Consider the following 21,949-nt stretch of genomic DNA (forward strand, 5'->3'; position numbering starts at 1 on the left):
CGCTCTGATTCACAGCTTTCCTACAATGTTGTGTCATAAATATTTTCTTTCATTATTTACAAATAATTGTAAGCCACTTATGATGAATTCTGCCTATAATCCCAACAAACAGGAGGAGAACTGCCATGAATTTGAGGTTAGCCTGAGCCACAAAGAGAGTTGTAGTTCAGTTTTAGCTACAGAGTGAGCATGTTATCTGGAAAATCAATCAAACAAGCAAACAATCAAAACTCGAACAAACCATAAAATGGCTTTTAATGTCCTCTTTGTTGTCTAGCATATAAATTAACCACAGCTTGGCTATTCCTCTGTCATTAAACTTGTGTTCGGGGTGGATAGGCTTAACAAAGTATTTTCTGTGCAAGTATCAGGGCCTTAGTCCCCATCCCAGGCAACTGTGTTAAGAGCCAAGCGTGGCAGAAGGTGTCTGTCATACAAGGGCTGAGGAAGGTAAGACAGGGATATACCTCGGGTTTGTTGGACAGGAAGACTAATAGGTTAGTTCACTCCAACTTCAGACTGTTTTTCCAAAAAGATGGGGTATAAGCAAAGACCTGGACCTCTGGACTCCACACATACTCTACATAAATGTCTGTACCTCTGGTTGTGTATATGCCTCCAGATATGAACATGTACACATGTAAATTAAACCCTTGGGGTTTGTTTCCCTGATTTTCCCTTTACTGTGTAACATTTATACAAGTTATATATTAACGATCCATTTCTAGTGTTTTTAAAAAATAATTTCTACTATTTAAAAGAATATTTTCATAAGTACTATTTGCAATGTTTACTTCCCATTAAAATAAAATGAAGGTATCCAGTGATATGTGTTTGTCCTAGAGAGCTCAAAAAACAATGCTACTTGAACCTGTCCCCTACAAATGAAGAAATTTATAAAACAGGATGAAAATGCTCTCTCCCTCGACATGGAGAGCTGGCTGGAGAAGTCAGTGATAAGCAGATAAGGCTCTGCAATTAATCTTCGCTGCACCTCACCGCTTCTTGCCCAAGATGCTATCTCTACATCTGATTTCTCTGAGGGATGAGTGCTGTCTTTGCTGCTGTACTTCTCTCCTTCGCTGCCTGGGCTCCCAGGGCTTCCTCAAACCTTCCTCCCAGGCTGGATCCCTCCTCACTTGGGTTTTCAGTTAAAAATACAGTCACCTCACATCCCCAGGTTATTTTGAGGATTCTTGAGTTGGAGATTTCTCCAGCTCACTTGGTGAGGTCTGAAGGGTATTTAAATATAGAAAGGGCTTGAGCTGTTGGCTTTATCTTTAATTAAGGATTAAGAGCAGCATTTGAAATTCATCTATGAACTCCCTGCCTCCAGCTTCCTTGCCTTTTGCCCAGGTGCGAAGCCATCCATAAGCCTCTGTATTGTGTTGTGTCAGTCTCTACTGCTTCATTTTTAGACTGCAATGGAGTCAGGCTTATACCTCTCTCAAAATGACCATGTTTTTCACGTTCATCTTTCTGATGCTAATCTCTGTCATAGAAAACGTGGCTCTTGTTTGTCATGCTTTCCAGAAAGCAAGCTGAGTTGGCTCCAGACCCCAGCATCTGTCACCCTGATCAGCAGTCAGAATTCCTCTTCTCATCTCCACATCAGGGAAATAACTCATTCTTTACAGCGTCATCATGCAAGCGATCTGCAAGAGATGAGACGCCATGCCGTTCCATGTTCAGACACTTAGCAGAAGTCACCTCCATTGTGACAGCTTGTTTTGGATTAGAGAATTTGCCCTGGGCACAGTTGAACAGAGTAATGAGAATATCCTCTCTCCCTCTCTCCCTCTCTCCCTCTCTCCCTCTCTCCCTCTCTCCCTCTCTCCCTCTCTCCCTCTCTCCTTCTCTCCTTCTCTCCCTCTTTCCCTTTCTCCCTCTCTCCCTCTCTCCCTCTCTCCCTCTTTCCCTTTCTCCCTCTCTCCCTCTCTCCCTCTCTCCCTCTTTCCCTTTCTCCCTCTCTCCCTCTCTCCCTCTCTCCTTCTCTCCTTCTCTCCCTCTTTCCCTTTCTCCCTCTCTCCCTCTCTCCCTCTCTCCCTCTCTCCCTCTTTCCCTTTCTCCCTCTCTCCCTCTCTCCCTCTCTCCCTCTCTCCCTCTCTCCCTCTCTCCCTCTCTCTCTCCCTCTCTCCTTCTTTCCCTGTCTCCCTCTCTCCCTCTCTCCCTCTCTCCCTCTCTCCCTCTCTCCCTCTCTCTCTCCCTCTCTCCTTCTTTCCCTGTCTCCCTCTCTCCCTCTCTCCCTCTCTCCCTCTCTCCTTCTCTCCCTCTCCCCCCTCTCTGTGTGTATCTGTTTGTCTGTGGGCATGGAATGCTGTGAGTGTACAGTTGTACATACCCTTGTTAATGCACAGGCTGGTCAGAACAGGATGGTAGGTGTCTTTCTCTATAACCCTTCATCTTCTTGCCCTGAGTCAATGTCACTCACTATGTAAGAAGTTAATCTTTTCACCATGGTTGACTAACCATGGATGGCTGAGGTTCTGCCTGTCTCTGATCTTTACTACTGGGGTTATTCTGGCTATCAAACCTTACCTAGGACTTCAGGAAAGTTTTGTCAGAGTCTAGATGATTTTGTCTGAGCCCTTGTAACCATGGCAGGCTTTTCCCATAAGTATCGAGGCAGCAAGCTTTGTCCCTCCTCCCTGCAATGCAAGTGGTCTTATCCATTGAACCATCTATGTAGTTCCCTTCACCACTTTATTGATATATGTCGCTGTTAGCTTCCTCAGGGCTTTATCACCCCTGCTTCTAGTCAGTCAAATGACTGATTGAGTAGAGACCTACACAAAACCAAAGCCATGATTTGAGCTCAGACAGAAAATTGTATCATCTGTTTTTTGTTTTTTTGTTGTTGTTGTTTGTTTGTTTGTTTGTTTGTTTGTTTTTTGTCCTATTTGAATGTTTTACCTAGAACTTAAAAGAAAGGCTATAGGCATGTTTATCTTTAAAGATGAATTGAAGGCATAACACAGTTATGCATCCCAGTAATGCATCCCACTGCTCCCAAATAACCTCCCTTTGCCTCCCATCCAATTATCCTCCCATCCTGGAACTCATCCCTGTGACCGAGTCTGTTTACTCCCACAGAGTAAAAAGGGGACATGAGCTGCTGTGGCACCAAGTTTATTGTCCTCCCACTAGCTGAGTGAATACGGCCTGAGATCCTAGCTAATGTCAGGCAGCTGGTGTGAGAATAATACTTCTTCAAGACATAGCAGTGGTTGAAGCAAGAACCAGTGTGTCTTTGTATGATGCCATAATTAGTTAATATATTAACTAATGAATTGATTGCTATCCTAATTAATCTATTAATTAATACTGAAATAAATGTGTTCATTCTGAAGTTGAGGCCACTATGGTGTGATTAGAACATTCAATCATTTTAACTATTATGCTTCTAAAATCCACATCTTCAAACACATTGTCCCTCAACTGTACATTAAAATCAAAGAGTAGTAACCATAGTCATTCTTCCGTCTTTTTACTTAGTATCCTCTTCTCCATACTAGGGTTTGGTGTTAAGGATGAGAGGAAAGGGAGTCTTTATTTCTGCTTAGCACAGTAGGAGCTTTGAAGGATGTGACCTTGGTAAATTGTATGCAGACAAAATAACCTAGCAAGTCCTCCTTGCTCAAGAGATCCACATCCAGGACATCAACAGTCGCTGCAGTCGAGAGTCTGATTCAGGGCTTCCCAAGGCCACTATTGAACTTAGATATGAGACAGCATCCAGTTGAAAGGGCATCTTTGATTTATGGTAATGTCTCAGAGGTTTAGGCTGAGACAAGCAAGGGAAATGCTGGCACATGCAGGTTATGGGATGTTAGGATTCTAGCCATTGAACAAAGAGATGGAAGGCAGGTGTTTGAAGCTTGAATTGCCTTAAGTAGGAGCCTTGAAGGTGGACCTACTGCTGGGCTCAGGCTACCTTTATAATATATATGCTTATCTCACATGAAAATAGATCCAAAATCAGTTTGAGATCTCTCAGGAACTTTTGGACTTTTTAGTGTAGTTATGCTTCCCAATGGTACAGGCAGGTTTGGACAAATAATCATGTAGGGAGCATAGGCTCTCACAGCCCCCCTTTGTACAAAGAGCTTTTCCTTTGAAAATTTCAAAAATAATACAAGGGGTCGAATTAAATAACTTTTTCAGAGTAAGTCTGAAAATCACTTTCTGAGTAGGGCACATTTAAGATTCCAATGTGACTCCCACCTCTGCCAATATCATGACTCGATTTATAATTGATCTCTTGCAAAAGAATGAAAAGATAAACATCCAGACAGATGGTGGATCTACCTCCACCAGTCTTCTATCTGTTCACAGGGTAAACTTCAGGCATCAGTATAGAGCAAACAAACAATAAAACTTGAACTGTTACAGAGATGAACTTGTATTTTCTTCACACAATTTTATTCTCTAGAGTCTGCTTATTCCCTGACATTTAAAATATGTTTTCTGGAGAATATCCCCCACACTGGATGACTGTACTTAGTTTCTCTACAGTAATGTTAGGACCGAGTTCATTAGCTCCCCTTGAGATCTCTTCCCTCAGTCTCAGGTCCTCTGACATCACTTGGGGCTAGGTAGTCTCTTTCAGTGCTACTGGACAGGATAGTGCTTGCTAGATTTGCTCTGTTATATGTTGTTCAGAGTATCCTAAATCTCAGGTAACAGATAACTGGTTTGATTTGTGCTAACTGGGTGCCTCTACAACTCATTTCCTAAGCAACAGGAAAAGGTTTTGGCTTGACTTACTGATAGACTGTGAAAAAAGTAAACAAACATTTGAATAAAAATTTTAAGGAATAGTGATTCCCCCTGAAGTCCTTTTATTGTTGAGGATAGCTTTAGCTATCCTGGGTTTTTTGTTATTCCAGATGAATTTGCAAATTGTTCTGTCTAACTCTTTGAAGAATTGGATTGGTATTTTGATGGGGATTGCATTGAATCTGTAGATTGCTTTTGGTAAAATGGCCATTTTTACTATATTAATCCTGCCAATCCATGAGCATGGGAGATCTTTCCATCTTCTGAGGTCTTCTTCAATTTCCTTCTTCAGTGTCTTGAAGTTATTATTGTACAGATCTTTTACTTGCTTTGTTAAAGTCACACCGAGGTACTTTATATTATTTGGGTCTATTATGAAGGGTGTCGTTTCCCTAATTTCTTTCTCGGCTTGTTTCTCTTTTGTATAGAGGAAGGCAACTGATTTATTTGAGTTAATTTTATACCCAGCCACTTTGCTGAAGTTGTTTATCAGCTTTAGTAGTTCTCTGGTGGAACTTTTGGGATCACTTAAATATACTATCATATCATCTGCAAATAGTGATATTTTGACTTCTTCTTTTCCAATCTGTATCCCCTTGACCTCCATTTGTTGTCTGATTGCTCTGGATAGAACTTCAAGAACTATATTGAATAAGTAGGGAGAGAGTGGGCAGCCTTGTCTAGTCCCTGATTTTAGTGGGATTGCTTCAAGTTTCTCTCCATTTAGTTTAATGTTAGCAACTGGTTTGCTGTATATGGCTTTTACTATGTTCAGGTATGGGCCTTGAATTCCTATTCTTTCCAGGACTTTTATCATGAAGGGGTGTTGAATTTTGTCAAATGCTTTCTCAGCGTCTAATGAAATGATCATGTGGTTTTGTTCATGGTATTGGTACAGAGACAGACAGATAGACCAATGGAATAGAATTGAAGACCCAGAAATGAACCCATACACCTATGGTCACTTGATTTTTGACAAAGGAGCCAAAACCATCAAATGGAAAAAAGATAGCATTTTCAGCAAATGGTGCTGGTTCAACTGGAGGGCAACATGTAGAAGAATGCAGATCGATCCATGCTTATCACCCTGTACAAAGCTTAAGTTCAAGTGGATCAAGGACCTCCACATCAAACCAGACACACTCAAACTAATAGAAGAAAAACTAGGGAAGCATCTGGAACACATGGGCACTGGAAAAAATTTCCTAAACAAAACACCAATGGCTTACGCTCTAAGATCAAGAATCGACAAATGGGATCTCATAAAACTGCCAAGCTTCTGTAAGGCAAAGGACACTGTGGTTAGGACAAAACGGCAACCAACAGATTGGGAAAAGATCTTTACCAATCCTACAACAGATAGAGGCCTTATATCCAAAATATACAAAGAACTCAAGAAGTTAGACCGCAGGGAAACAAATAACCCTATTAAAAATGGGGTTCAGAGCTAAACAAACAATTCACAGCTGAGGAATGCCGAATGGCTGAGAAACACCTAAAGAAATGTTCAACATCTTTAGTCATAAGGGAAATGCAAATCAAAACAACCCTGAGATTTCACCTCACACCAGTGAGAATGGCTAAGATCAAAAACTCAGGGGACAACAAATGCTGGCGAGGATGTGGAGGAAGAGGAACACTCCTCCATTGTTGGTGGGATTGCAAACTGGTACAACCATTCTGGAAATCAGTCTGGAGGTTCCTCAGAAAATTGGACATTGAACTGCCTGAGGATCCAGCTATACCTCTCTTGGGCATATACCCAAAAGATGCCCCAACAGATAAAAAAGACACGTGCTCCACTATGTTCATCGCAGCCTTATTTATAATAGCCAGAAGCTGGAAAGAACCCAGATGCCCTTCAACAGAGGAATGGATACAGAAAATGTGGTACATCTACACAATGGAATATTACTCAGCTATCAAAAACAACGAGTTTATGAAATTCGTAGGCAAATGGTTGGAACTGGAAAACATCATCCTGAGTGAGCTAACCCAATCACAGAAAGACATACATGGTATGCACTCATTGATAAGTGGGTATTAGCCCAAATGCTTGAATTACCCTAGATGCCTAGAACAAATGAAACTCAAGACGGATGATCAAAATGTGAATGCTTCACTCCTTCTTTAAAAGGGGAACAAGAATACCCTTGGCAGGGAAGAGAGAGGCAAAGATTAAAACAGAGACTGAAGGAACACCCATTCAGAGTCTGCCCCACATGTGGCCCATACATATACAACCACCCAATTAGACAAGATGGATGAAGCAAAGAAGTGCAGACCGACAGGAGCCGGATGTAGATCTCTCCTGAGAGACACAGCCAGAATACAGCAAATACAGAGGCGAATGCCAGCAGCAAACCACTGAACTGAGAATAGGACCCCCGTTGAAGGAATCAGAGAAAGAACTGGAAGAGCTTGAAGGGGCTCGAGACCCCATATGTACAACAATGCCAAGCAACCAGAGCTTCCAGGGACTAAGCCACTACCCAAAGACTATACATGGACTGACCCTGGACTCTGACCTCATAGGTAGCAATGAATATCCTAGTAAGAGCACCAGTGGAAGGGGAAGCCCTGGGTACTGCTAAGACTGAACCCCCCGTGAACTAGGCTGGTGGGGGGAGGGCGGCAATGGGGGGAGGGTTGGGAGGGGAACACCCATAAGGAAGGGGAGGGGGGAGGGGGATGTTTGTCCGGATACCGGGAAAGGGAATAACACTCAAAACGTATATAAGAAATACTCAAGTTAATAAAAAAATTTTTTTTACCAAATTAAAAAAAAATTTAAGGAAGGAATGCTTTTTCCTCTCTATTAACCCTGTCATGCTTCTGCCTGATGTGAAAAAGACCCTTGACTTCAAATCAATAAATCACTAGCAATATAAAGAAAACTAGAAACTGTCTGCAAGCTTTATCTAGGGTGGATGAGATGTGCACTCAATGACTATGTTGAAAGAGCACTAATCTCTCACAAGGGCTTCCTCAAGCCCAGTCTTCATCACCAAGTAGCTGTGAGGACTGTACTGTCATTAACCCATGGGGACCTCTTAGCTCTTCCTTGTAAACAGAGGGCACAGTATGAATACAGTATACATCTATGAGGATGTCACTTCACAAACAATGTGTTAGAACAGAGAATCAGACGTTCAATTATGCATAATTTTGTTTTTAGTGTAAAGATAGACCTTGATATTTAGAAAATAACAGAATTATGTTACTCTCTGTATAGCCATTTGAAGTTGATTAGGCAGTGAATCTTAATTAGTTACATTAGTTGAGCCTGCAAAATAAAATGAAACAGTTTCTGCACACTGTCTTCCCATCTACTGTTAAGTACATAATCAGAGAATCAAATACTCAAAGTCTTGGCCAACAACCATTGACTCCAGGGTGCCTTCAATCAGGGCCATGTTTTCATCCCAGGCTGACACAGTTTCCAGATCTAATGTAATCTGGAGTTTCATATCAGTGAGCATCAAGTTTGATGGAAAGGCCCTGCCTCAGTGAACAAAGGAGAAGAGAGAGTGAATCCTTCACCATACAATCCAGGCCTCCACATACATGAACACACACATTTACTCATGTGGACAAACATGTAAATGTACGTGGACACACACATAACATGTGTCCCAACAAATGCGAACACATGCATCCACACGTGTACATCTCACACCCATGAAAATGAAAGAAGACAAAAACTGGGTATGCATAAGAAATCATGGCTAGAACTGTGAAATGTCCATGAGTTAAGACCATCCACCTTAGGCTGACGTGTGATTCTTAGTCTCCTTACTGCCTTCTTCTTAGAGCAGAAGGATTTGAAGAACAAACACTGCTTCTTACTTGTCTCCTTTTAGCTATAAGAAAATTGAGCCTTAACAGAGTCAATTATTTTACCTAAAGTTACATAGCAGCTGGCAGCAAACCCACAATTGGAGTATAGGCTCCTGACTTTCAGTGTCTTAGGAAATAGCCGTGTTTCATTTGATAAAATGGAATCTTTCACAAACCTGTGCATTGAAGGAAAATGATTTCCAAAGGTTAGTAAAGTTAACAAAAATGATTTCTCCCAATGGTTCCTAAACGCTTTGATGCAGTTAAGACATCAGAGTGGATGTTGGTAGGCTTTTCATTTTGCCATTGTGAAGGCACAGCCTTTTTATTGTATCTGGAAATAAGGTGCATAAGTCTCTTAAACAGAATAGTCTTGAGACATTGCAGAAAAAAATATTGGTAAAATTTAGAGAAGATAGATTCATGCCTTTACATGGCAGTGGGAAATAGCCATCTGGTGTAAGGGATGGAAACTCGTCCTTTGGAAAGAGGCTCAGACAGGACTATAATGAAAGAAGATATATCCATGAGTCTAGAATCTCACTGCCCAATCATATTCCTTCAGTTCCAATGCTGACTCACACTGGAGGCCCTAATTTTCACGGGTGAAGTAATTTAAGGGCTAGATACTTCAGAAAAATAATTGTCGAATCCATCTGTTAGACATCATTGTATTTTAAACATGAAAAGGAAAATATTTTCATGGTGGAAGATGTTGGAAAGTTTTGATAAGACAGTCATAGAAGTTTTATGAAGGGAGAATGTCTAACAGTGGAAACTCTTAGTGTGATGTCAGGCATTACTCATTAATTAGTAAGTACTTGCTTATAGTCCAGTAAATACCAGGCTTCACCTTATTAAGTATATAGGGCAGGATTTCTCAACAGGTAATCTAAGGACATCTGTACCTGGCCTGCTTGAGGCATATGACAAATGTGACAATCTGGAATGCACCTGAACTTCTGTACTACACTGTAACCCACTTCTCCAGGCTTCTGTTAAAAGAAAGTGCTGTAAAAGATGGAGGGCCTCTCCTTTGCTTCTATTTTTCAAAGCCACCATCTCCATTCGTGGCACAGAATTCAAGAAGACTGTACATTAGGGTGAAGAGATATGTCAGTGTAAGTTTGGACCAGGATTGTTTTAGATTCTAGGTGCTTAGACTTTACTCTATAGGGTTAGCTAACGAGAACCTCTGAATTAGTGAAATACTTGACATGAGTTTAAGGAATATTAGGTTTGTTAGTAACGGGGAGATAAAAGCTATGAGGAAATGGATTCAATGATTCAAAATGGCTCCTAAATACCTTTTTGGCATTCTATAAAAACATCTTACTAGAATAAAAATGTATGTTGTATATGTTTATTTGCTATTGATAAGGGTGCTGTCCTTCTCACTCCATGAAGGGAAAATCTTGGAGTGTGTTTCTTCCCCTCTGACTTTCTTGTCCCTTTCTGTTAGTGACAAAGCAGTTGGCCTTATTAGTATAGTCATGGTCTTAAACCTAGGGCTTCTTTCATTTTAATGTTACTGAGAATTACTCTGAGGTCTGGTGAAAAAGAAAACAGTAGCTATGGACCAACTTCCAGGAGACTTGACTCAGTGGATGTTGGTGAAGTCCAATAGATGTATGTTTCTAACAGGCTGTCAGTTGTCACTGCTTAGCCAGAGATCACAGCATAGAAAGCATCGCTTTCAAAATTTTTTTCTTCCTCCTTGGCTTTTTAAAACCATGTTTTTCATATTTTGCATTCCATTCCAGGGAACAAAATTCACCTTAGGTGGCCCTTTCAAGCCTTGGGGAAGCAGCTATGTCTGCTTTTCAGTCTGATTCTCAACATATAAAGTGGGCTGGTTTGTAGGATCAGTCCCATTGCCTGGGTAGGTAGGACTTGCATCAGGCTGCCCTCCAGCCCCAGAGAACGATCTCTAGAACTTTTGTTGGCATATTTTGAGACTGGAAGACAGGGTAAAGGGTAAATATTATATTTGGGACACCAAACATTCTCATCTGTATGGTCATTAGGACGAAAGTCACCCCACAGGAAATTCTGAATATTTGTCCATATGTGATGATATGTCAAGCATGGATAACACTTTGATTGACAAGTTTATATCAAATGGTTTGAGAATCCAAAGGCATTGTAGTGACAGACTAGTGCTGCCTTTATGGAGAGCTTAGGTTACGGAAGAAGCAACCATGTAATATGGAGAACAATCCTTTGTGATAGATTTTCCTTGGGAGATTTTGCTTTTAGACTGCAGAAGAAGAGTATGTAGAACAATGTTCCTCAATTTTTCCTGTGCTTGAGGGGAAAGGGGATCCCAGTGACTTGGATTGCTTCTAGACTCTGGTGGCCACTCTTAGCCTTGGTCTCAAGTTGGTACTAGCCTGTTTCACTCATAATTCCTGCTCAGGATTATAGGTCTCAGGTCTTACATTGATATCAGTGACAGGAAAAAGTTGCATTATTAAGCAATGAACAGCTGAGAATGAATTGGGTTTTATCCTATTGGTGACATGTTACCAAAATAGATGGAGATGAAAATTTTCTAAAATGCAGGTCTGAGGGGAGTATAAAGAATCCTATGTCTAGAAGATTGTTCTCAGGATTTTGTTACATTGGTCAAGTTGGAGATGAATTAGGACCTTTTTTTAAATCTTCATTGTCAAGTCAGAAAGTAGCAATAGAAAAGTAAAAGAAAAATTGGAACAATATGTCAATTGAACAAGAAAGAGATTTTTCTTAACCAGAAACATGAGAAAAAAAACCAAAAGTCAGATAATATAATTTATGTGTACTTATATACAGCTGCTTGGAGAATAAGAGAAACTGAGGACCCAGGGTATAGATAGATGCTAGGTTTCCCTTTACATTTTAACCAGGTTATGTGGTGTATGTCCTGAGAATAAACTCAAATGTTTCCCTGGACATGAATGGTTTGAATAGCATTACCTTTAATGAACTCCCTCTTAGCATATAGTCAACCAATGTCAAGAGCAAAGGGTATTTCTATATAAAACCTGGAAAAGGTGCCAAGGGGTTACCTGAGGTTTGGCCATGAAAGAAATAGATATGTAACAAATATAATCTGTTGGGTTTTTAAGATAACACAACTATTTGCTGGAAAACGGGCATGGCATGTAGTAGAATAGAAAGAAAGTCATGGATAGATATTTATAAAGTAACTCAGCAAGCACATCCTAAGGTTACCAAGACTGAAAAGAGGTTTAGTTTCCTGTAAATTGCTGTCACAAGATACCTTTTATGTGGCTGTGTTGATATTTCGTGTGCTATCTGGAATGGACAGAATCCATGTTTCTCCTTCTGGGAACAAGACAGAACCTGGAGGCATGTGTGGTTGGCCCAAGAGCAAGATGAAAGGAAGAAAAGCTAATGATCAAACTGAAAGGGTTGGTTCCACATGAGCAGAGAGAGAGAGAGAGAGAGAGAGAGAGAGAGAGAGAGAGAGAGAGAGAGAACAACTCAGAAAGTAGGTTAAAGGCTCTTAAACTTCACTCTTTATTGAGAGAGAAGACAGAGAGGAAGATGACTTGTAGGCTTTGCCATCTATGCTGGAGAAAAGATAGGGAAAATAAATTTGGCTGCAGCAAGAAAAGTTACTTAACAGCTGGAAAATTAAACCATCAAAGGATGGGAAGATGCACAGGGGAGCGTGTGGTCAGGGGCATATTGACTCTTACTGGCGTCTGTAGCCCCAAATGCTCTCGAAGTCTGATAATTTGCTGCAGGTGGTATTTAAACTGAGACTGATAAAGATGATGGACAAGATTACCCTTAAGTCAGAAGCTCCTTAAGTCTACCTACTGTAAGGGCATGAAGCCACTAATGTGCAGAAAAATAAGCCTTGGAATCTTGTTGTTAGTGGAGAATAAACAGCCTCAAGGAAATAAGGAATGAAGGTGGATCTGACAGTTTTAAGCCTCCTAAATGTGAGTAAGTCTCATAAGAGACAGAGTCAGTGAACAGAGTCCTCATAGTTCAAATTCAGTTTTGCAATGCACGGTTCAAGATGGAGAGATGCTTTCTAAGTGGCATATGCGAAGAGGGAGAGTCTAAATCTTGAAAGAAGGCAAGGTATGGCATGTGTCACTTCTGGACAGGCTGTGGGATAGATAGATACATTTTTCTTCAGAAAGGTGGTGGGGGATTGACCTGTGTTACCTGTAAACTGTGTGCAGGGAACAGTAGTGTCATGCTCTAAGCCTTTTCTGACTCTCTGAGGAAGTGGGACTAAGAAAGTTGGATTTGTAAACCTTCCATGGTACAGGGAAGTGAACGTTTATAACCCTTCAGTAGAAGGTGGGCCAGGATCTGTGTTTGAAAACCAGGTTCCCTCTCTGATTGCTACATCTGTCTGAAACAAAAAAAAACTGGTAAAGGAAAGAAAGTCTACTCAATTTGGGACAAATTTAAGACATAGTTACATATGCCATGGCTCCAAACAACTGCAAACATCTTTTGATTCTGTAAGTCTGAAATGAATCTTACTGTGCTAAATTCAGGTTTTAGCAGGTCTATCACTGCCTACTGTTGGCTTCAGGGATAAGTCTTCATCTTCTGTAGCTTCAAGAGGCTGCCTATATTTTGGGCTTCCAGTTCTCTTCCTCTGAAACTTCAGGCTAAGTCCTTCACACATCCTCCACTTCAGATTTCTCCTTCCCTTCATCAGATCCTGACTATTATGTTGGGATTACCAGATAATTGAGGATAATCTATATTATCCTCCAATTCAATCTGCAGCTTTAATGCCTCCTTTCCATGTCAGGAAACATATTCACAGACTCCAGAGATTTGGGGGAATTATTATTTTCTCTAACATGGGCTACATGGACCTCTGAGTTCCATTCTCCAGGCTTTCAGTGACAAGGCATAAGGCATGTTTGTTTTGATTTTACTTCCTTTGGAATGTTAGAATGGGGAGAGTCACATTGAGATGGGGGTATTTTCATGTTAGTATTCAGTGTACATCTTGTCATGCATTACTCAGATGGTGTGTCTAGACCTAATTTGGAATGAGAAACAGAATCTGTGATGAATTCTCAGGTAAGGTGAGGCTTGTTTAACTAATGTACTATTCTGGCCCACTACAAGTACTTCTAGGAAAAGCTGAACTGTTTATGTTGTAGGGAGGAGAACAGCAGTGTGACCTTTCCATGCACCAGTGGTCTTTTTCTCTAGGTATGCCTTCTGACCAAAGTCCTGATCTTTGATTTACTAGTTTAAGAAAATCTGAAATTGGGAGAGAGGAGTCTTTTCTTCCAATGTTAGAGTAGATGTGCTCATTTCCCTGTGAGAGTAGACCACTACATGCAGAAATCTCTGAATTTTGTTTCCATTTTGTTTTGTTCTTCTAGTACTTTCCTTGGGCCTTTCATGGCTGCTGAAAGTTTTATTTCTCTTCCCGGTCCACTAATCAGTGAAATGAAGGCTGAGGGGTTGGGGGTGCATGTGTAAAACTATATTTACCCACTGGACCAGGCAACAAGCAGCTTGTGAGTGGGTAAGAAACAGTATGAGAGTGCATGTATAGACCTTGTTACAGTGAGGAACTTAGGAAGTTCATTGATTTTCAGGTCTGAGTAATAGTCTTCAAATTGGTTTTATCAAGAAACCCCAGGTGACTAGCTCTTATACAATTTCTAAGATTAGTAACAATGTCACATTCACCCTTTTGATTACTGTGTCTTGAAATTACTTTTAAGGGTAAAACTCAGTGGATAGAGGAGTGACTTCTTAGCTTCTGCAAGCCTTAGTCACACCTGGAACAGAATTACAAAGATTTTAAAGAGAGGCATGCAGATGGTATTAAAACCCCTTCCCTGTTTTACCAAACTTGTGACCCATGTTACTAGCCATACCTTCTCACATGTGCATGCACACACATTTCTGGAGTAAATGCAGGGATCTTTTAGCATAATGCTCAAAAAATTATTGGGTTTAAGTGAACGCTGTCCCTTGGGCCACAACACATATGTGACAATCAGGGGCAACTATTAGAGCTAGTTATCTCCTACCTTAATGGAGGTTTGGAGATCAAATTCAGGTCACCAGCCTTGTACAGCAAGGACTTTATTTTTTATTCATCTCCTTAGCCAGTGAAAGATGTGTGCTTCATCATTATAGTCCTCAATCAAGGGAGATAACAACAATGTGCTTCCTCCACGTTTAAAATAAGGTTTAAATACTAGTGGGGAAACCAGCCAACCTAATCAGGTCTTTACAGAGCTGGATTATAATTTAGAGAATTTGTGGTGAACAATTGGGCCAATAGATTACTAAATGGTCTAAGCAGGCGAGGAGTTTCTTAAACACCAGACTGATATACTGTGTACTAAAAGCTTATTAATGTCATGGAGATATATTTTTGAAATAAGTTATTATCTTCCATTTATTTCTTATTACAATGATTTTATTTGTTCTAGGACTTACAATCAAGGAAACTGCTGCTGAGAAATGTGTTGTTATGCCCTAGTTCATAGATAGCCACCCGCCCCTCCTATTCAGTTGAGCCTGTGTGTACTGTTACTGGACTGTGCTGTTCTCTAGGTGTTTTGCTCCAATATGGGCTTCTGATCCAGCTGTCAAGCTTTGCTGTGTGCTTCTCCGTTGAAAAGAAAATGCCGGCTCTGGGGAACATTTGTTAACACTTTTGCTACATCCCTTGGGCTAGCTGACCTCGAAGACAGGGGGTCACTTGGTGCTAAAAAGGAGATGATAGGTGGATGGTTCTACCTGCTGCCCACCCAGGATTTGTGTTATCCAAATTCTGTGTAGTTTCCAGCCAGTTTTCTCTTTTGATCAAACAAGATGCTTTGAACTGTTTGAAACACTCATTATTACTGTTTGTCCAGAACAAATGATTAGCAGATGCTAGCTTGTGTTTGAGATCTTTTCCCTCTACAGAAAGAATGGAATTAAAATATTTTCCCCCTCTATACCACCATTTTGTTTTCTTCTCTTATCGGCTACAAACTGAGCAGAAAATTTTTTTGTATGTATAAATTTGGGGGCTCGCGTACAAAAACCAGTGGCTTCTGCATTGACCCAACTTTAAAATGACCTCCCCCAAACACATTCTGAATTGGATTACATTTTAAAGCCCTTGGTCACGACCTTTCTGCCATCTCTCTCCGGTGCTTCTTTATTCCTTTCTGGGCTGTTCCATCTCTCTCTTCTCTGTTAGTATTTTTGCAAATTCTTTAATATATGCAGCAGCTATTACTGAAACCCAGTGGCACGATCCCAGGTGACTGAAAATGTCATAGGTTGTTTTGTTCAGTGGCTGTCTGCAAGCTCTTTGATGTGATCATTTACATGACCACACCTACTATGGAGACAAAATTAAAGGTGACTTCTCTTTATTCCGGGAGAGAAAAACACATATGTCATTGCTTAACTTTATTTCCCTTGCTTGTTGCCTATGTCTCAGGCTTCTCAGCCACCAAAATTCTTCAGATCTATTACTTGTTGGTTATTACTGCGACCTTATGGCCACACAGCTGGTGAAAGCAGGAGGAGCCTGGGGCTTAATACTTGGGTCCGGTGTTCATTGCTCCTGGGGTCCACTTCACTTTTCCTCCCAAGACAGAAATAGAACTCATTTAAGTGCAGGGAGGTAGAGAATCCTTGACTGTAGTGCTCTCACAGACACTCTTTCTCATGCAAATGCCTCAAACTGCAGGTGTGACTGTGGAGAGGACAAAGGCATCCTGGTATTTCTGAAGGGAGCTGTTAGAAAGTGATTTCCCAGAGCTCTTCATTAGCCAATTCACTATTTATTAAGCACTTTTGTTTGGTCAGGAATATTCTAGTCCTGGAGATACAGGATGAGAGAAAAATACACAAATAGCTTTGAGTCTTGAAGTTCTCACATCTACCCATGGTTTTATTATTGGATTTGTTGCTATTATTTCATGTTTGAGGTAACATTCATTAGACTGCTCTTTCTGTAAGAGATAATTTTGTTGGTGGAACAATTGTTGTTTTTCAGGATACTTAAACCTACTAGGCACCATGCTTAGCACGTTTTATGCCATTTGTTGCTCTGAACTATCCACCTTCTGGGCTGGCTTCATAATATTCACTGTGTACAATTAGCATACATAGACCTGGAGTTTTCACTTAGGACTCTGCTCCTCAGGGATGACCACACTGGTCATTGCTTTACCTCAGACACTGGTGTCTTAGATTTGAGTTTTAAGAAAATATGTTGAAGTGAAAACAGAAATAGCATTTTTTTTGTATCAGTTGAATTCACAATAAATTAGCTTTCAATCAGAGAGTAATGTTTATATGTGATTGAAGGGCCGTTGGGAGGTGGTAAATTAGATGTACAAAGTTCAGGAAAAGCAGCAACACATTTCATCTCTTTCTGAGCTCCTTGTTGGTTTTCTGTTACTGCTGAGCATCACAGATAAACATTGTCAGCAATTGCCTTGGTTCTTTTATTTAGCCAAGAACTCACAGTCGACATTGGCTGAAGTTGCTGCCAATGGATTTTGGTTATTATTGCATTGATTTTAATGGGAAGTACAGGCCTTAGCTTAATTAAGTGTATTCACTGCATTGGACATTCATTGATAAGGCATCGTGAATTATAAGTCGCTAGTGGCTACAGATACAAACATGAGCTTCGGAAACTGTTCCCTAACTGAGGCTGAGAACCCGTATCGCTACTAGCTCATATTTTGTTCTTATGTTCAGTTGTCTATCTGTTTTAATACATGCCAAATACATTTTCTTCATGCTGCTGTAATCAGAAGTGTTTTAGATTACTGTTTTTAAATTTTAGAATATTTGCATTTATATAATGAAATACTGTGGATGTAGAACACAAGAGGAAACATTATTTATATTCCTCAGGTTTCCTTCAAGCCTATGTAAAAATTTGATACCAAGTTTCTACAATACTTTTACGACTCTGACTACATTTTGATTTCAATCTATCCAATAAAGTCAGGTGTGAGGTCTTCTACAGAGATTTTGCTCTCTCTCTCTCTCTCTCTCTCTCTCTCTCTCTCTCTCTCTCTCTGTGTGTGTGTGTGTGTGTGTATGTGTGTGTGTGTGTACGTGTATGGGGGCAGGTACCTGTGAATGTGCGTGTACCTGACTGTGAAGTTTATGGATTGACATCAGCAATCTTTTATAATCACTCTCTATTTAATTAAAAAAAAAACTTCATAGAATTTGTTCTTTGACAGTTTCATACATGTCTAAAATAAAACTGGATTACTGTAATCCCCACTTTCTCCAATCTCTAAACATCAATAACCCCCTTCTTAGTATTCACACTTTCATATATTCAAATATTCCCTTTTAAAAAATTTTTTCAGACCCATTGGGTTTAAGCAGGATTACCTGTGTTAGCATGAGTTTGGGAGAGCTCATTAGGCTTCAAGGGATAGCTTCATGTCCAGCTAACTTTTTGAGACAGGATTTCTCATTGAGCCTGGAACTGTTGATTTAGCTAGGCTGACTGGCCATAGAGATCATCCCGGTCCTACATCCCCAGCCCCAATGTTATAGAACATACATGCCAAGCTTCTCATATGTGTGCTAGGCATCAAACCCTGGTCCTCATGTTTTTGTGCTAAGCACATTACAGACTGAACTATTGCCCCAGCCTTTTTGACTTTTGCTTGATTCTTGCTAGTGCTGATGATGTGTTGAATTCTCAAGTGTTCTGTATCTTCAGATTAAGACCCTAGTCACGTGTCCCCCTTCCCCTTCTTCTATTTCCCTCTCTTTAACCTCTTGACTGGGGTCTTTCTTTTGCTAGTTTTTATCACAGCTACCCCATGTAACAGTGATGGTATTTTGAAATCAAAACCAGACCTTTGCCGCGTGGTTCTGACCATGCACTAGTTAAGATTTTAATATTGTCAGTGGAGCTAGAGAGCACTTCCACTGTGCAAATAAGTCTTACACAATGGAAAATTGCTGAAGATCCGAGGTGATACTAACAATTGCTAATCATGTGAAGAGTGTCGTGCTAGGCAGTCCTGCTGTGTGGCTTGTACACATGTTCCCACTTCATCCCCACAAAAGCCTCCCTGAGAGGTAACCCATGATGAGGGAGGTTCACATCTTGCTTACAGATTCCACTGCTTGCAATTACCAAGTTAGAATTAAAGTCATTTTATTTAAACTCTAGAACTAGGGATCTTCTCCACCAGTCAAAAGGTCAAAAAAAGGGGTTGGGGATTTAGCTCAGTGGTAGAGCGCTTGCCTAGGAAGCGCAAGGCCCTGGGTTCGGTCCTCAGCTCCGATTTAAAAAAAAAAGGTCAAAAAAATTCAGGTTCAGTAAAGTCAGGGGCAGAAAGGATAGATGTTAGAGAAATCATCACAGGGAAAACACCTATATTTCCGAGTGAAATATCCTCCTGACATTCCAAGACCATAGACAACAGGTATACTGTTGCAGATATAATTTGATGGCGTCATACATCTTTCTTAATCGGATTAACTAAACCACACAGCATTACTAATTATACTTAGTTGTCTAATCAAGTAGTTGGAGTGGCCCTACTTGTCTACATATTACATGGCTTATTACCAATCAGATTTATGCCCCTCTGACTGTGGATCTCTCTTGCATCTTTCTTCTCCCCATTGACTTTGAAAGTTGTCCCTTGCTTCCTAGAGTTTTATTCTCAGATTCGGAAATAGCTCAGCTAAGTCACCTATTCCACAGGACAACCCAGGTCTTCCTTGGGAGAGTTAATAGTTTTCCAGCCATCAGGGTCCTGGAGTTCTATGAGTCGCTATGGGTAAATCTAGTTTCTAATTTTCTTTCTTATTTGTAGTTTTCCAGAAAAAACTATAGGCTGTGTGAAACACTCGGAAATGTACATTTCAAAAGAAGGAACCAGCTGTAAATCTGACTTAGTTCTCCCTAGAAACTGGTCTCCTTTAATGCTTTATGTTTGTGCGTTGAACTTTCTTGGGATGTGAATCCAGTTTAGGCTATGTTTTAGTTGTTTAGTTTAGTTTAGTTTTTAATGTCTCAGCTATAGTTATAAACAAAAGAGAGTATATTTGCCATGGATGATTCTTTGAACCTCAACAGAAAGGCATGTCTTGAATCTTAGATCTCCATAGTCTCTATTGCTTCCCTGTAGGTAATAAATCCACCTTGTATGATCCATGTATGTATGCATGTGTCCCATTTCTACAGAGACAGGAAAGTGCCAGAATTGTGGATTAAGATACAGGGGGCTTATGTAGTGGCTAGCCTTCATGACTGTTTTATGAGATCTAGAATTTCTATGGCAGTGCCTCTGGGAGTCTGTGTATCTTTGAGGTTGTTTCCAGAAAGGGTTAACTGAGAAAAGACCTGAATGGCTAGAGCAAAGACTGAATGAAGCAGACATAAGAAACTAGGAAGCAGTGTACCTTCTCTCAACCCCTCCCCTTCTCACTCCTTCCTGAATTTGAATGAGATGTGCCTCAACTTGTGGATACCATGATGTCCCCACCTTGTATACTCTGTGCCTTCTTAAACTGTAAGTCTGAAGGAATCCTCCCTCCTTCCAGTTGTTTCTCCTTAGGTGTTGAGTCATAGCAGGTTCAAGTGTGAACCTTTGGGGAGTGAACCTGCTTCACTAGTGTCTTTTCATTAAAATCCTGCTTTCTGCTTCATACCAGAGCAATGCTGTATCATTGAGTCGATGGGCTTCTGTCTGAAGGGCCTGCTCCTAGTTTTTGAATCCTCCCAGGGGCCTTCAACAGAAAGTTGTGACTGACATTTACTGAAGTCAGGAGAGTGGCAATGGAGACTATGGTGCAGTGCTTAGAGCAACTAGAAGCTTAGTGTTAGTTGTAATCTTTACATGAAAACTCCTTGGCCTCATTTTTCATCTTTGTTCATATAAGCCTCTTCTCTTACTTTTGTTGCATATTTTAATCTCCCTGTTCTCTGTGCTGCTGGGCTGGGGTAAGAAACTAGAAGTTCTATCTAATAGATAACAATTAGTCATTTTTAATCTCGCCCTCACACTTCAGGCTTGTAAACTACTGCTCCTTTTGCCCCCCCCAACAATTGTCCCATTGTGTTAAAGAACGAAGGGAGCATGATTAGACTTAGTAAAAGTTTTGTTTCTGGTTCCTGCTCTAGGAGGCATGGACAGATTTTTGAATACTTTCCTCACATCCTCTGTGTTGAGTGCGAGCACCCTGAATGATAGCATTACCCTGGCCAAGGCCCTTTCTGAGCTATCGTGTATTTTATTTGTTTCTTGGAGCATTTTGCGGATGGAGTCTGTGAAGAAAGGGGGATGGGAAATCAAATGGATCATTTGCAATCAACTGCTTCCCAAATACCATTTGAGATGTAACAGATATGCATGTTAGCTTCCTCTGATAAAAATATTATGATCCATGACTGGTAAAACCCTTTCTAGTTCAGACAGCTAATGCCCCCCCATCTCTAGAGACTCTATTCAGGCAAAGAAATGCCAACTTCCAATACAAACGGGATGCCTATCACTAACGTCCTCTACAAATTGCCTCTTCAGTGGTTGGTAACAGCACTGGATGTAGGTGATAGGAGTTTCCCTTCCCCAGAGAACTCTGCAGACCACGTGTGATAAAGTATACAATTTCTATTTTTACATCACAAAGACAGACTAAAGCCATAAGGTTGAGAAGAAACACGACATATCCAAAGGCATGAGAGGCAATGGGCTGAAAACTATATCTTTAACGAGGAAGATACATACAGGCCCTAGAACACCCTTCCTCGGATCCACTGCTTATAGATCCTCTGTCCTAAGCCTGCCACTTTCTGAGCTCTAACCTAGAAAGTATAACTTTATTTCCTCTTTTCAAGCACAGGACCAAATACTCATGCCTTTGGCACTCTGGGCACTCTAGCATCTTACTGAAGAGTCCTTTCCCAAACCCAGTCGTCTCTCACTGAGTTTGCAGGCACTCTGTCCTCTAACTCAGGAAGCATGCCATTAGTTTTCTTCTTCCTACTCAGGTCCTTCATCCTGGTAATTTCTGAAATTTTCAGTTTGTCTCTCTCTGCCCACACCCCTTAAAGCAATTAACCTCAAACCCCAATTATATTGTTCTTGACATTTCCTTCTGTATCTTTTAAAGTATTTCCTATATGAGACTATGACCCTGCACGAAGCACCCCTTTTTCCAAACAACATCACCAGTAGTCTATTGCAGAGTTAATTCCTTCTGAAAGCCAATTTCAAGATGAACTCCTTTACAGAGGTACTCCAGATTCTCCACTTAGGTTAGAAGCTTCTGGACTGTGTCTTCAAAAGAAGCTATATTTTTTTCCTTCCCA

General features: G+C 40.6%; 1 protein-coding gene across 2 annotated transcripts in view; it reads left to right on the top strand.

Moving 5' to 3' along the window:
- The window catches only part of LOC134479342 (uncharacterized), a 148,254-nt gene that overhangs the window by 38,196 nt on the left and 88,109 nt on the right, over positions 1-21,949 (top strand). The window lies entirely within an intron of this gene.

Source organism: Rattus norvegicus, chromosome 6 (assembly GCF_021556685.1).
Source record: "Rattus norvegicus strain SHRSP/BbbUtx chromosome 6, alternate assembly SHRSP_T2T, whole genome shotgun sequence".
NCBI classification, from domain to species: Eukaryota; Metazoa; Chordata; class Mammalia; order Rodentia; family Muridae; genus Rattus; species Rattus norvegicus.